The sequence below is a fragment of the Eublepharis macularius genome, chromosome 7, assembly GCF_028583425.1.
Source record: "Eublepharis macularius isolate TG4126 chromosome 7, MPM_Emac_v1.0, whole genome shotgun sequence".
NCBI classification, from domain to species: Eukaryota; Metazoa; Chordata; class Lepidosauria; order Squamata; family Eublepharidae; genus Eublepharis; species Eublepharis macularius.
In genome coordinates this window covers 60,002,615-60,014,314 of record NC_072796.1, presented here as the reverse complement: position 1 = coordinate 60,014,314, position 11,700 = coordinate 60,002,615, and positions in this window count along the sequence as shown.

Genomic DNA, 11,700 nt, shown 5'->3' with positions numbered 1-11,700 from the left:
TGAGTTCTAGCCCTGACCATGCATTTCACTCTGCCTGCACCTTGAGTGGTTGAATAGCAACCAATCCATTTTTTCCTGATTTCTTAAAAATTTAAGCAGGAACTGCAACAAAACAAAACCTTGCAACTGATGGCTGGCTGCAATATGGCTAACACAAAAACTCTACTCAGAGCCCTGAATCCCATTTGATATTTTAAAGTTTCTCTCTCTGCTTCCTGTACTTTTTAGTCGATTCTTTTTTGGCTTTTTAATTTTTTAAAAAAACAGCAAGGTTGCAAAGTTGCAATGTTGTTGCCTTAAAAAAGAAAACAAAAACTTGTAAGTTTCCTCAGTCCTCAGCCAATCAACTCATGAAACTCAGACAATCAGCTGACAAAAGTGATGTGTTCCCCCAAAAGTCACCCAGTCACTGTGGGTGGAATTGCAAAGTTCCTCTCCCCCAGTGATCCCCCAGTGATCTCACACTGCTCTGTCTTTTAAAATGTTTAAGACCTGGCAGATTCCACCCAGAATGATTGGGGGGGGGGGAGACTAAAGGCTTGCACCCATAAACTACACTAGAAAAATGCTTCTAACTTAATTTTGCTTGTATTTTCAACCTTCCTCTCCGCAGCGATCCCAAGTAACTCTTTTAAAACTACAGTTCCCAGGAAACATTATGTCACTCAACACTTGAAGAACACGTGTCAGATGTCTTATGTAGAGAGACTCGTGATCTTTTCCCTTTTGGCTATCAAACTTCCTTCATTGCTTTTGGCTTTGCTGTCATTGCCCGTTCACAAGTCCTCCCTCCTCTCTCTCTCTCTCTCTCCTTCTATCTGCATTTTTTCCCTTTATGTGTGTGCTGCATCACTGAATCAGTGGAAAACTTTTTTTTATTGGAACTTATATGGTGGTTAAGTGATCTTGTGATCCCAATATATTTTGGAGGGGGAAAAAACCTTTTTAAAACTAAAAAATGAGTTGAAGAGAAAAGGACAGAAGTGAGGAAAGGGGAGGACAAGGCAAATGCAGGGCACCAGTCACTGCACAGTGGGCGAGACGAGAAAAGGCAAATGGAACCATATGTACTGGAGTCAAAGCCATCATAGAATTGTGTTATTAAAAAAAATTCAGCAATTTCCAAGTTTTCCACAAAACTTGGACAAGGCCTGGGATACATGCAAACTGACTGCCAAAGGTACCAAATGCTGTGTGGACATCTGCAAAACATATAACATAATAGAGAGCCAAAAGGGGGACAAATAGCTCATGTGTAAAAGGTTCCTGTCGAGAAATCTGTGATATCAAAAAGACATCAACTGTACAAAAGAAAAGAGGATTGTTACCAAAGCTTTTTTTTGAGCTGATACAACAGGAGACCTTAGAAGATGTATGGAGAAGAGAAAATCCTAAAAGTAGACAATTTACTTTTTACTCTTCAAGACACTGTACACTATCGAGAATTGATATGATCTGGGCCTCAAAAGACTTAGCGTTATGGACTAAGGAGGTAGAAATAATGCCGATGGTAGGCTCAGATCATAATCCAATCATGTGGAAATTAGGGAGGAGGAGAAAAAGGAAAGCATGGAGAATAAATGAGGACTTGTTACAGGAAGGCGAGAACGTGGAGATGTTGAGAAGAGAGACAAAGTTCTTCATACAATATAACGTGAATAAAGAAGTACCAACTGACAAAGTTTGGGATGCCTACAAGGCGGAAATAAGGGGCATACTAATGGACTTAAATGGCAGAGTGAGAAAAAAGAAAGAGGAGAAGAGACAAGAGATTGAGGAGAAAATAAAAGCCAAAGAAATACAGTTAAAAAAGAGACCAGGGAAAAAGAAATTATACCAGGAAATTAAAATACTTCAAGAACAGCTGACAGCAATGAATAATAAAGAATTGGAGTGGAACCTTAAAAGACTGAATCAGAAAGTGTTTGAAGGAGCAAATAAACCTGGAAAGTATTTGGCATGGCAACTAAAAAAGAGAAGGGAAAAGAAAATAATAAACAAAATATGTGAGGACAACAAAACGTATCTGGAACAAACTACCATTAGTAGAGCCTTTTATAAATTTTACGCTAAGTTATACAATAAGAAAGAGGTGAATAAAGAATCAATAGCGACATATTTGGAGAAAATGAAACTCCCAGTAATTTCGGAAGCTTGGAGAAATAGACTGAATAATGAAGTAACGGATGAGGAAATAAGTAAGGCAATACAATCTGTAAATTTGGGAAAGGCGCCAGGGCCAGATGGACTTACGGCTAAATTTTACAAGACAATGGCCAATGAACTGGCACCATTCCTAAAAGAGGTGATTAACGGAGTTTTAAAGGATCAACGGATTCCAGGTACCTGGAATGAAGCGAATATATCACTGATCCCTAAAGAAGGCCAAGACTTGACAAATGTGAAAAATTATAGACCTATATCGTTACTTAATAATGACTATAAAATCTTTGCGAAGATACTGGCGGAGAGACTGAAGGGGTGGCTTTCGGAAGTTATTGAGGAGGAACAAGCAGGTTTTTTGCCAGATAGACAAATCAGAGACAACTTGAGGACAGTGATAAATGCTATTGAATACTATGATAAGCGTTGTGATAAGGAGGTTGGTTTCTTCTTTGTTGATGCTGAAAAGGCGTTTGATAATTTAAACTGGGACTTTATGTTTGCCACTATGGAAAAGCTACAAATGGGAGAAAGATTCATTAGAGCAATTAAGGAAATTTATAGAGACCAGAATGCAGCAATTGTGGTGAATGATGAAGTGACTAAGAAATTAGCTATAAGTAAAGGAACAAGACAAGGTTGCCCGCTGTCTCCGCTGTTGTTCATTTTGGTATTGGAGATCCTGATGATACAAATACGACAAGATGAAGAAATCCGTGGAATAAAAATAAAGGATTATTCTTATAAGGTCAGAGCATTTGCGGATGACATAATGTTAATTGTAGAAGACCCAATGGAGAACATGCCAAAAGTGATAGAGAAGATTAAGGAGTTTGGGGATCTGGCAGGTTTTTATATCAATAAAAAGAAATCAAAGGTATTATGCAAAAACATGACTAAGCAAAAACAACAATTGCTAATGGAAATAACGGAATGTGAAGTAACAAATAAGGTGAAATATTTGGGAACTGAACTGACTGCAAAGAACATAGACTTATTTAAAAAAAACTATGAAAAACTATGGACTCAGAGAGAGATCTGATCAAATGGAACAGACTGAATTTGTCATGGTTGGGAAGGATTGCAGCAGTGAAGATGAATGTGTTACCAAGAGTAATGTTTTTGCTACAGACAATACCAATCATCAGAGACTCTAAGCAATTCGAAAAATGGCAGAGGAAAATATCAGACTTTGTATGGGCAGGCAAGAAGCCTCGAGTGAAAATGAAAGTTTTACAAGATGCAAAAGAAAGAGGCGGAATGCAACTGCCCAATCTAAGACTTTACCATGACGCAATTTGCCTAGTATGGTTGAAAGAGTGGATGACGTTAAAGAATAAGAAACTACTAGCTCTAGAGGGATATAAAAAAACTTTTGGATGGCACGCATACCTATGGCATGATAAAGTAAAGGCGAACTCGATGTTCCTGCATCATTATATATGGAGAAGTTTATATATAATCTGGAAGAAGTACAGAATCTATTTACAAGAAGGAACCCCTTTGTGGGTAGTTCCATATGAGGTGATAGACCCGAGAGCTGTTGATAATGAGCAACAATGTTTAACTTACAAAGAAATAACTAGAATTGAAGCATCTAAACTCAGAATAAAGACTCAGGAGGAACTATCACCTTACTACGATTGGTTCCAGTACAGACAGATTAGAGATTTATATAACTCGGACTCTGTAAAGGGAGGTATACGAACAGAGAATTCGGAACTAGAGCAGACCCTTTTTAAAGAGGACAAGAAAAGAATATCCAAGGTATACCAAGTACTGTTGAAATGGTATACTGAGGATGAAATAGTTAAAGTACAAATGGTAAAATGGGCCATAAACTTCAATAAAGAAATAACAATGGAGGCATGGGAATACTTGTGGAAGACTACAATGAAGATAACGACATGCACCAGCATTAAAGAGAACATTTATAAAATGATTTATCGTTGGTACATGACACCAAAGAAGATTGCGCTAGGGAATTTGAATACTTCTAATAAATGCTGGAAATGCAGGAAGCACGAGGGCTCCCTCTATCATATGTGGTGGACATCTGAGGTAGCCAGGCAGTACTGGGGGGAAATAATAAGAGAAATGAGTGAGATCTTACAATTTCAAGTAAATAAGAACCCAGAACTCCGGCTACTAAACCTGGGAATGGAGGGAATTCCAGCCCATCATAGGACGTTGATATTTTACATGACGGCTGCAGCTAGACTTTTGTATGCGCAAAAATGGAAAGTACAAGAAGTGCCAACTATTGAAGATTGGATTTACAAATTGCTGTATATGGCAGAAATGGATAAAATGACAAGAAAACTGAGAAATCTGGACCCAGGACAGTTCAACACAGATTGGGAGAAGCTGAAACAATATTTGGAGAAGAAATGGGAGGTGGGAGGAGAACTGTGGCAGTTTGAGAACTATTGAAGTATAATAAAGTGCAGAGGGGGGTGACTTTACCGGGGGGGAGAAGAGGTAAAAATGAACTTCTAAGCAGCTATGTTATTAGATTGATATATATAGAATAATAAATAGAATATTGATAGAATATAATTAATCATAAGGGTTAACTATAAGGATTGACTAACTAATAACATTTTCTTTCTGATTTTGTATAATATATCAAACGGAATATGTTTATATGAAGGTATATATGAGTCAAATTGAATGATATCATATATAGATCTATGATTGAAGGGAATAGAAATATCAATGTAAACAAATATAACTAAAACAGAAAGAAGAAGATAGAATGAATAATATATAGAGTATAAGTTAAGTTGGTTGATTTATATGATTGTATGGCTTATATAGTTTACATAGTTTACGTTATACAGAAATATTTGAAAACGGAATTATGGGATAAATTGTTTATCCATTATGGCTACAGAGCATTAAAAATAGTTAAAGAAGTATTGCTTAGAATAAAAGGAGAATATACATTTGATTAGATAGAGGAATATATAAAGAGTAAGGGAAAAGGGACAAAGGGTTGAAAAACTGTTGGAAGTCAACAAAAAAAGGGGGGGGAAGGGAGGGGGTTAGAAATTGGGAAATGGGAAAATTGACTGTGATGTGTAAATATATGATCCTAACCCAATAAAAATTTTTTCAAAAAAAAAAAAAAAAGAGAGAAATCTGTGATATCTTTACAGACCAAGTTCTGACATGGATCCTTATTTATTAACTAGGGTTGCAACATCTCCCACTATGGTTTGATAAAATGGAGGGAGGGCAAATGAAAGGAAAAAAAGCATTATGTCACTTCTGGAGAAAACACAAAAGTGACATCATACTGCTCTAAGAATCTGTGGGGTTTCTGGGTTTCCCTGGAAGAGACATATCACTGCCATATTGATGGTGCCCTCATCTCACCCGCCCATTCCACCCCCAATCTTCTGGCAGGTGGCAACCCAAGATAGAAAGAAATTGTGAGGAGCAATCTTTAATGTCTTGGTTTCATACTTCACAGTTTCTGAACCCTTCTGCTTAATGACATCTACCAACAATATATATCACAAATCATAACTGTGCCAACTGGAGACAACTGTCAGGCAACATGATGAATCTTTTTATTTGGTCCTGCTACCCAGCACAGATACTGTGAATAATTTCCCCCTGCTCATGTAACAAAATGTAATTATTTGCCCTGCCAGCACATCTAGGAAATCAATAGCTACAGCATCTGCAGCTGATCCGAAGCTAATAGATGGCTCAGTCTGGTTGCACATTTCAGACAAGAGATAGGAACAGAGCCATTTGGGTCACAGTCCAATTCTCTGGACTTTACAGTGAAAAAATAATTAACAGGTTGGCTGTGAAAACTTTTTTCTCACAGTTGAGATGAACCACTAATGGCAATTCAATTACATTACCAAAATAGGCTTCAGAGGAAAAAGTTGGCTTTTACAAATTATGCCATAAAATTAAAAATAGAGAATAATTGTGAAGGAGCAAGAATGAAATTAAATGCATGTCAATTGTAAATAGGAAAACAGTTAACGTAGGCCTGCAGAACTGTGATTGACAAAGCTGAACACAACTCACCAGCCATGTAAGCTGGCCCACCATGAGGAAGGGGCTTGGTTGTTTTTGTTGCCTGCCTTGTTTAGAGATACCAATGTCAAGGTAGGGCTTGGAGTTCTCTCAACATTAAAACTGATCTCCAGACTACAGATCTCATTTCCCATTGAGGAAATGGGAGGTTGGGAACATGGAGAAATGGATGTTCTCAAATGACATCACGTCGTCTCTGAATTTCCTTCCCTCCCCATGCACTGCCCTCAAGTCTCCAGGAATTTCTGAAGCCAGAGTTGGCAACTATAGTCTAGGTTAATAAACAGGGACACCAATGTACTTGACAGATCACTTTAACAATAGATGGTGGCCTTCATTTCACATGGCTAACTGAAAGTGTGCAGGCCACAAATATGAAATTGCAAATGGAATAACAATTCATGATTGTATACAGCTGTAGAATATACAAAACCTGCAAATGAGGCTGGTTGGAGACTTTTATGTAAAGGCTTGCTCCAGATTTGCACCACGCTAAAGCTTCTCTTGAGGTGACTCAGCAGATAAATTTTCCTCATGTTCAGGGTGTGCTTGTCTGCCATATTTTTCGTCAGGAAAGATTTTTTTCCCAGGCCAAAGTTAGTGACCGTTAGGAAATTTGGCCTTCAGAACAAAACACTTCATATAACAAATTAGTTCCAAACCAAAATCATTATAAAAAGATAATTAATCACTAATAATACAAATTTAGCCAGCCTTAACAGATTACAGTAATAAATGCTAACCTTCAACATTTCAGTAATAAGACCTTATTAAAACAACATTACCGGCTCATAAACATCTCTAAAGGTCTTTCTAGAAAGGGAAGCTTTGCATTGCTTTCAAAAGGGTTTAGGGCTGATCCTAGGATGTCTCTAGACACAATAAACCTCCTGCTTCTTGCATTTGAGCTGGTGTGGAGAGAGCTTCTCCACTGTAATGCTTATCCTTGAGCTGACCCTGCTTATGACGTTCCCTACTCATGCTTCTTTTCAGCCTAATTATTTGGTCCTACATTGTGAGCCTGTGAGCATAGTTGTTTGAATGTAAGTTTCACGTAAGGGTATGTGCCTGAAAAAACTTGTATTTTTCAGATTTTGATTTAAAGAAGGACATAAATAATGGTTTTCAGGTCCCCTGATACCATTTCAGGATTAAGGTTTGGGTTCTTACAGGATTCCAGAATTATTCATGTTCCATTATAAGGGACTTTTGGGGGGCAGCTGGGGCTGGAGTGGCTGTTTTTTAACTAAATAAAACCAATTTTGCAGGGGAGTTAGTGCTGCCTGTCCACTAAGGAGTAGAGATGGGCCCAAAGCGAAATACGAACCAAAATTAAGCACAAACCACGGTTCATCAGATCCCAATTCTGATGAACTGCCATGAATTTTTAGGCTGGTTTGTTTGATTTGTTTTTTGGTTCGTCACTGCAGGCAGCCTGGTGCCAATCAATCAGTTTCCTAGGCAACAGGGGATGGACTTCCTGCAGACCTTCTGCTGACCCAGAAGTGAACTTCTGCTGGCCCGGAAGTGATGGTTTTCTGACCCGGATGTGATGTTTTCACGAACCAAACGAACTGGTTCATGAACCAGGGGCAGGTTCGTGAAAGTTTGTGGTTCATGAAATTTGATGAAGCACGAACCACATGGTTCACTTTTTTCCCGGTTCGTGCCCATCTCTACTAAAGAGCTCCCATGTTTCAAGTGATTACAGGGTCGCATTCTATGGTACCCTGAACTAGGTTCCTCCAGCCATTTTACTTGCAGAGGAAAAAAGGGCTCCACCCTCACTGTCACATATGCCAGCATACCTGCCATGATTATATTCTGCATTTTATAATAGTCAATGCTGTTTTGTACTGTTTGCCAGAATTATATGCTATAACTCTGCATGATCATCTGAGAGTGTCTTGACTTCTGATATTAATTTCAGGAGAGCCAGTGGGTCTCTCTATTATCCGTTGAAAATACGTAATTTCACTTTTTCCAGTAAGTGTCCTTGCAGATAGCTGCTAGCAGCGAACATTGTAACTTTCCCAGAGACTGGGATATTTCCTCTGTACTTCATGTAGTCTAAACTACTTTGTTCCCATGCAACCTCTTTGGAGGTTTCGTGCCGGAATGTCAAGGGACCTGGGAAGGTGGGAAGTTTTCCTATAAGAACCAGACCTTTGTTTGAATTTTCATTTCTGTCAATTTCTGCACCTTCGGGTGAACACCTGTACTGTAGGGATCTCAATAAAGCTACTTGAGCTGAAACACCTGCGTGTTAACTGTGGAGAGCTTGAGGGACCTAACTGCCAGGGACTGACAGTCACAAAGGAGGGAGGGAAGGTGAAGACATAGCCAGACCAGTAGCTCTGCTGCACCCTGTGCTTGGATTGTACCTATTGGAAGCCACATTTAGACTATTAAAGAAAAGCTAGGTGTCTGATGATGATGATGACAAGCACCTAAAAAAAAACTGCACAGATTTTGTATAGATCAAGATGGGTAGCCATGTTAGTCTGTCTGTAACAGTAGCACCGGTAGCATCTATAAGACTAACAAAATTTATTGTATAGTATGAGGTTTGGTGAGACACAACTCACTTCTTCAGAAACAGCTTGAACGTGAGTCCATCTGTCCTTATATTTTGGAGAGTGGAGTGATTTCAGATGCTGAATGACAATAGCAGGTAAATAACAGTCTCTGGTGAATGACAATAGCAGGTGTGATTGGATTAGGAGTGGAGAAATCAACACTGGTAACGAGACAAGAAGCCTAGATTTTGTGTGTGCTTTGTGATCCCTAAGAATCTTGGATTCATGTAATTGTTCCAGAAAATCATGATAATTACCCCAACCAATGATTTTCGTGTATAGTTTTGGTGCAGGAATTCTAGAATACATACGCCTACTTCCATGTACATTAATAGGCATTGCTTTCAAGGTTTATTTGCGTCTTTTAGGCAGCTGGCAACAACATTTTTAGTCTATTTTTTAAATAATTTGTACTCTCTTAGATTCTGCTTTTAGCTGGAGGACTGTTTGTTGTTGTTGTTGTTTGTTCCTTCTCAGTGGTTGTTCTATGTTGTTTTTATTCCAATGGCTTGCTTTTAATGGCTTGCTTTTAATATTGATAACTCATGCTGCTATTTCTATGGTATTCTTTTTATCGACTACCTCAAGCAGGTGGCTGAAGAGGCAGCATATAAATTCCCTAAATAAATACATAAAATGTATTTAGGATCAGAGTGTAAATTAAGCTGAAGCCAGGTGTCTAGATTTAACTGCTTTACAGATTGAACTTCCTAGTCTTGGTACACAATAAGCTTTGTTCAGTGCTCTGGTTGTTCAGCAATTATCCACAGAGCAATAATCCTTTTTTTTTTCTTTCAGATTTTCTTGCCAACCTCAAGAAGTATATAAATAGTTCTCTCTATTGTTGCCATTTCTTTGATAGCACGTTGGAGAATGAATTCTTCCATTAATTTAAAGAACTAGAATATGTTTTGTGCTACCTTGACTTCATCATTGTTGCTGTAGCCAAGGTCTGCATGAGACCTCAACGCTAAGCCAATTTGCTGCACAAAATTCCTGGGACAATGTCCAAAACAGGAGTGGGGATGCTTATTTTCTGCACAATGACTTTATAGTCATAATAACAAAGGGTTTGCAACCAAAATTTCAGTGCATGCTGTTTTTTTCCTCCCATACATCAGTGAAACAGCTCACTGCCCACATGCTTTCTCTAAGTACCTATTAGTATCATAAAACTCTAGGTTTGACATTGTTTCATAGAGTGGAATATTTTTAAGAAAACTAAATTTTAAAATTTTGCTTTAAAAGTATATTTTGTGCTCTGAGGCTCACCTTATTCTTTTGTGGCCATTGTGGATGTGATGAGATTTGATATGCATGACTTCAAGGTGTATTTACAAAACCGGGGGAATAATTGCACAGACACATTATCATGTTCAGAAGGTCAGGCAATGGTTAGGTTTGAGGATGCAGGAATACTATCTGGCAGGAACTTTGCCCTCTTGCTTTCAAATTACTCAATATAAAGCTCTACAGGAGATATAAAGAAAATGAAAAGGCAGCCACAGAAATAACTGTGGAGGGGCAAGACGTGAATTCTAGCTTTGGGCACTGCCCTGACTCCCTATATTCTTCATACTACCTTCCTAAATCCCAACAATGGTGTGGAATCCAGGGTGTTCCATGGAGTCAAAGCAAGCACAGGATCCTGGGCTATGTCAGAATAATACATGGTAAGGGTGGGAGGGTGGGGGATGCAATTGGAGTCCTTGCAGATTTTGGCTTAAATGGTTTTTAATTTGTTTTATAAATAATAATAGGGCATGAGTCGTGCTCTTGATAATGTGAACTCTAGTCCTGACTCACCAGCCATCATTTTATTACTCCCACCCACACATTTCTGTAATATTAAACCATGTGTACAGTATGCTGCAAAATATTTATATAAGACAAACACACAGGAGGCTTAGCAAAAGACAGTAGGAGCATTTCAGAGAGCCACCCATTCCCAAGAATGTGTATGCAGATTGGTGTTTCTGTGTGTGCATCCATGTTAAGAAAATCTTATTGGTTTTATGTGATGAATATGGCCCCAGCTACCACAAGAGGAGTTCTATATGTGGGAAGCCACAATGTGGGCTCCTCCCACATGCCACTTGGATTTTTCATGCTAGCCCAGCAACATGCCAATACCCAGTCATAAGATATCAAGTTAAGGGACAAAACAAGACACTAACATGAGGCCTTGACAGTGTACTTTGGGCAACTTCATTTGCATTTAAGTTCAGGCTCATCTTTCTTATCATCTCCCTTCATAGAAATACATATTAAGTTACAAAAAAATAGAACACACTCCTTTACTACAATAAGGACAAATGAGAGAAAAACAATAAAGAATGTCCTTCACTTAAGTGTTTATTGTAGCTTGAAATTTTCCATCAGCGGGAAATGGAGACGGATGGGTTAGAAGGGATTAGAAGTCAGGGCTTGATTCATAGACAGAACACACACACACTACTGTTTTTAAAAAATCCAGCAGAAGAAGAAGTGTAAGAGCAAGGGAGATGATTTTTCTAAATGAATGCAACATGGAATCTGCCTATTTGTTTTTAACAGAGCTTTGAAAAAGCTGAACAAAGGTGACTGGCCACCCTAAAATAGTGGCAAAGAACATGAATGTTAGAGGTTTATAGTAGATCTGGAAAAGAAGGAAGTTCTCCCCCCCCCGCCGTCCCCCAGTGATATCTATCAGTAGAAGTTGACTTGCCATCACTTTTTTGTCAAATTTGTAGATTTTTCTCCTAAGTGACAGTTGGTCATTTAGAAAGATTGGGGAATGTATGAAAGATAATATTCTTAGTATCATTTAACATTAATCAAAAACAAAAATAATAATAACATTTGATTTATATACCACCCTTCAGGATGACTTAATGTCCACTCAGAGCGGTTTACA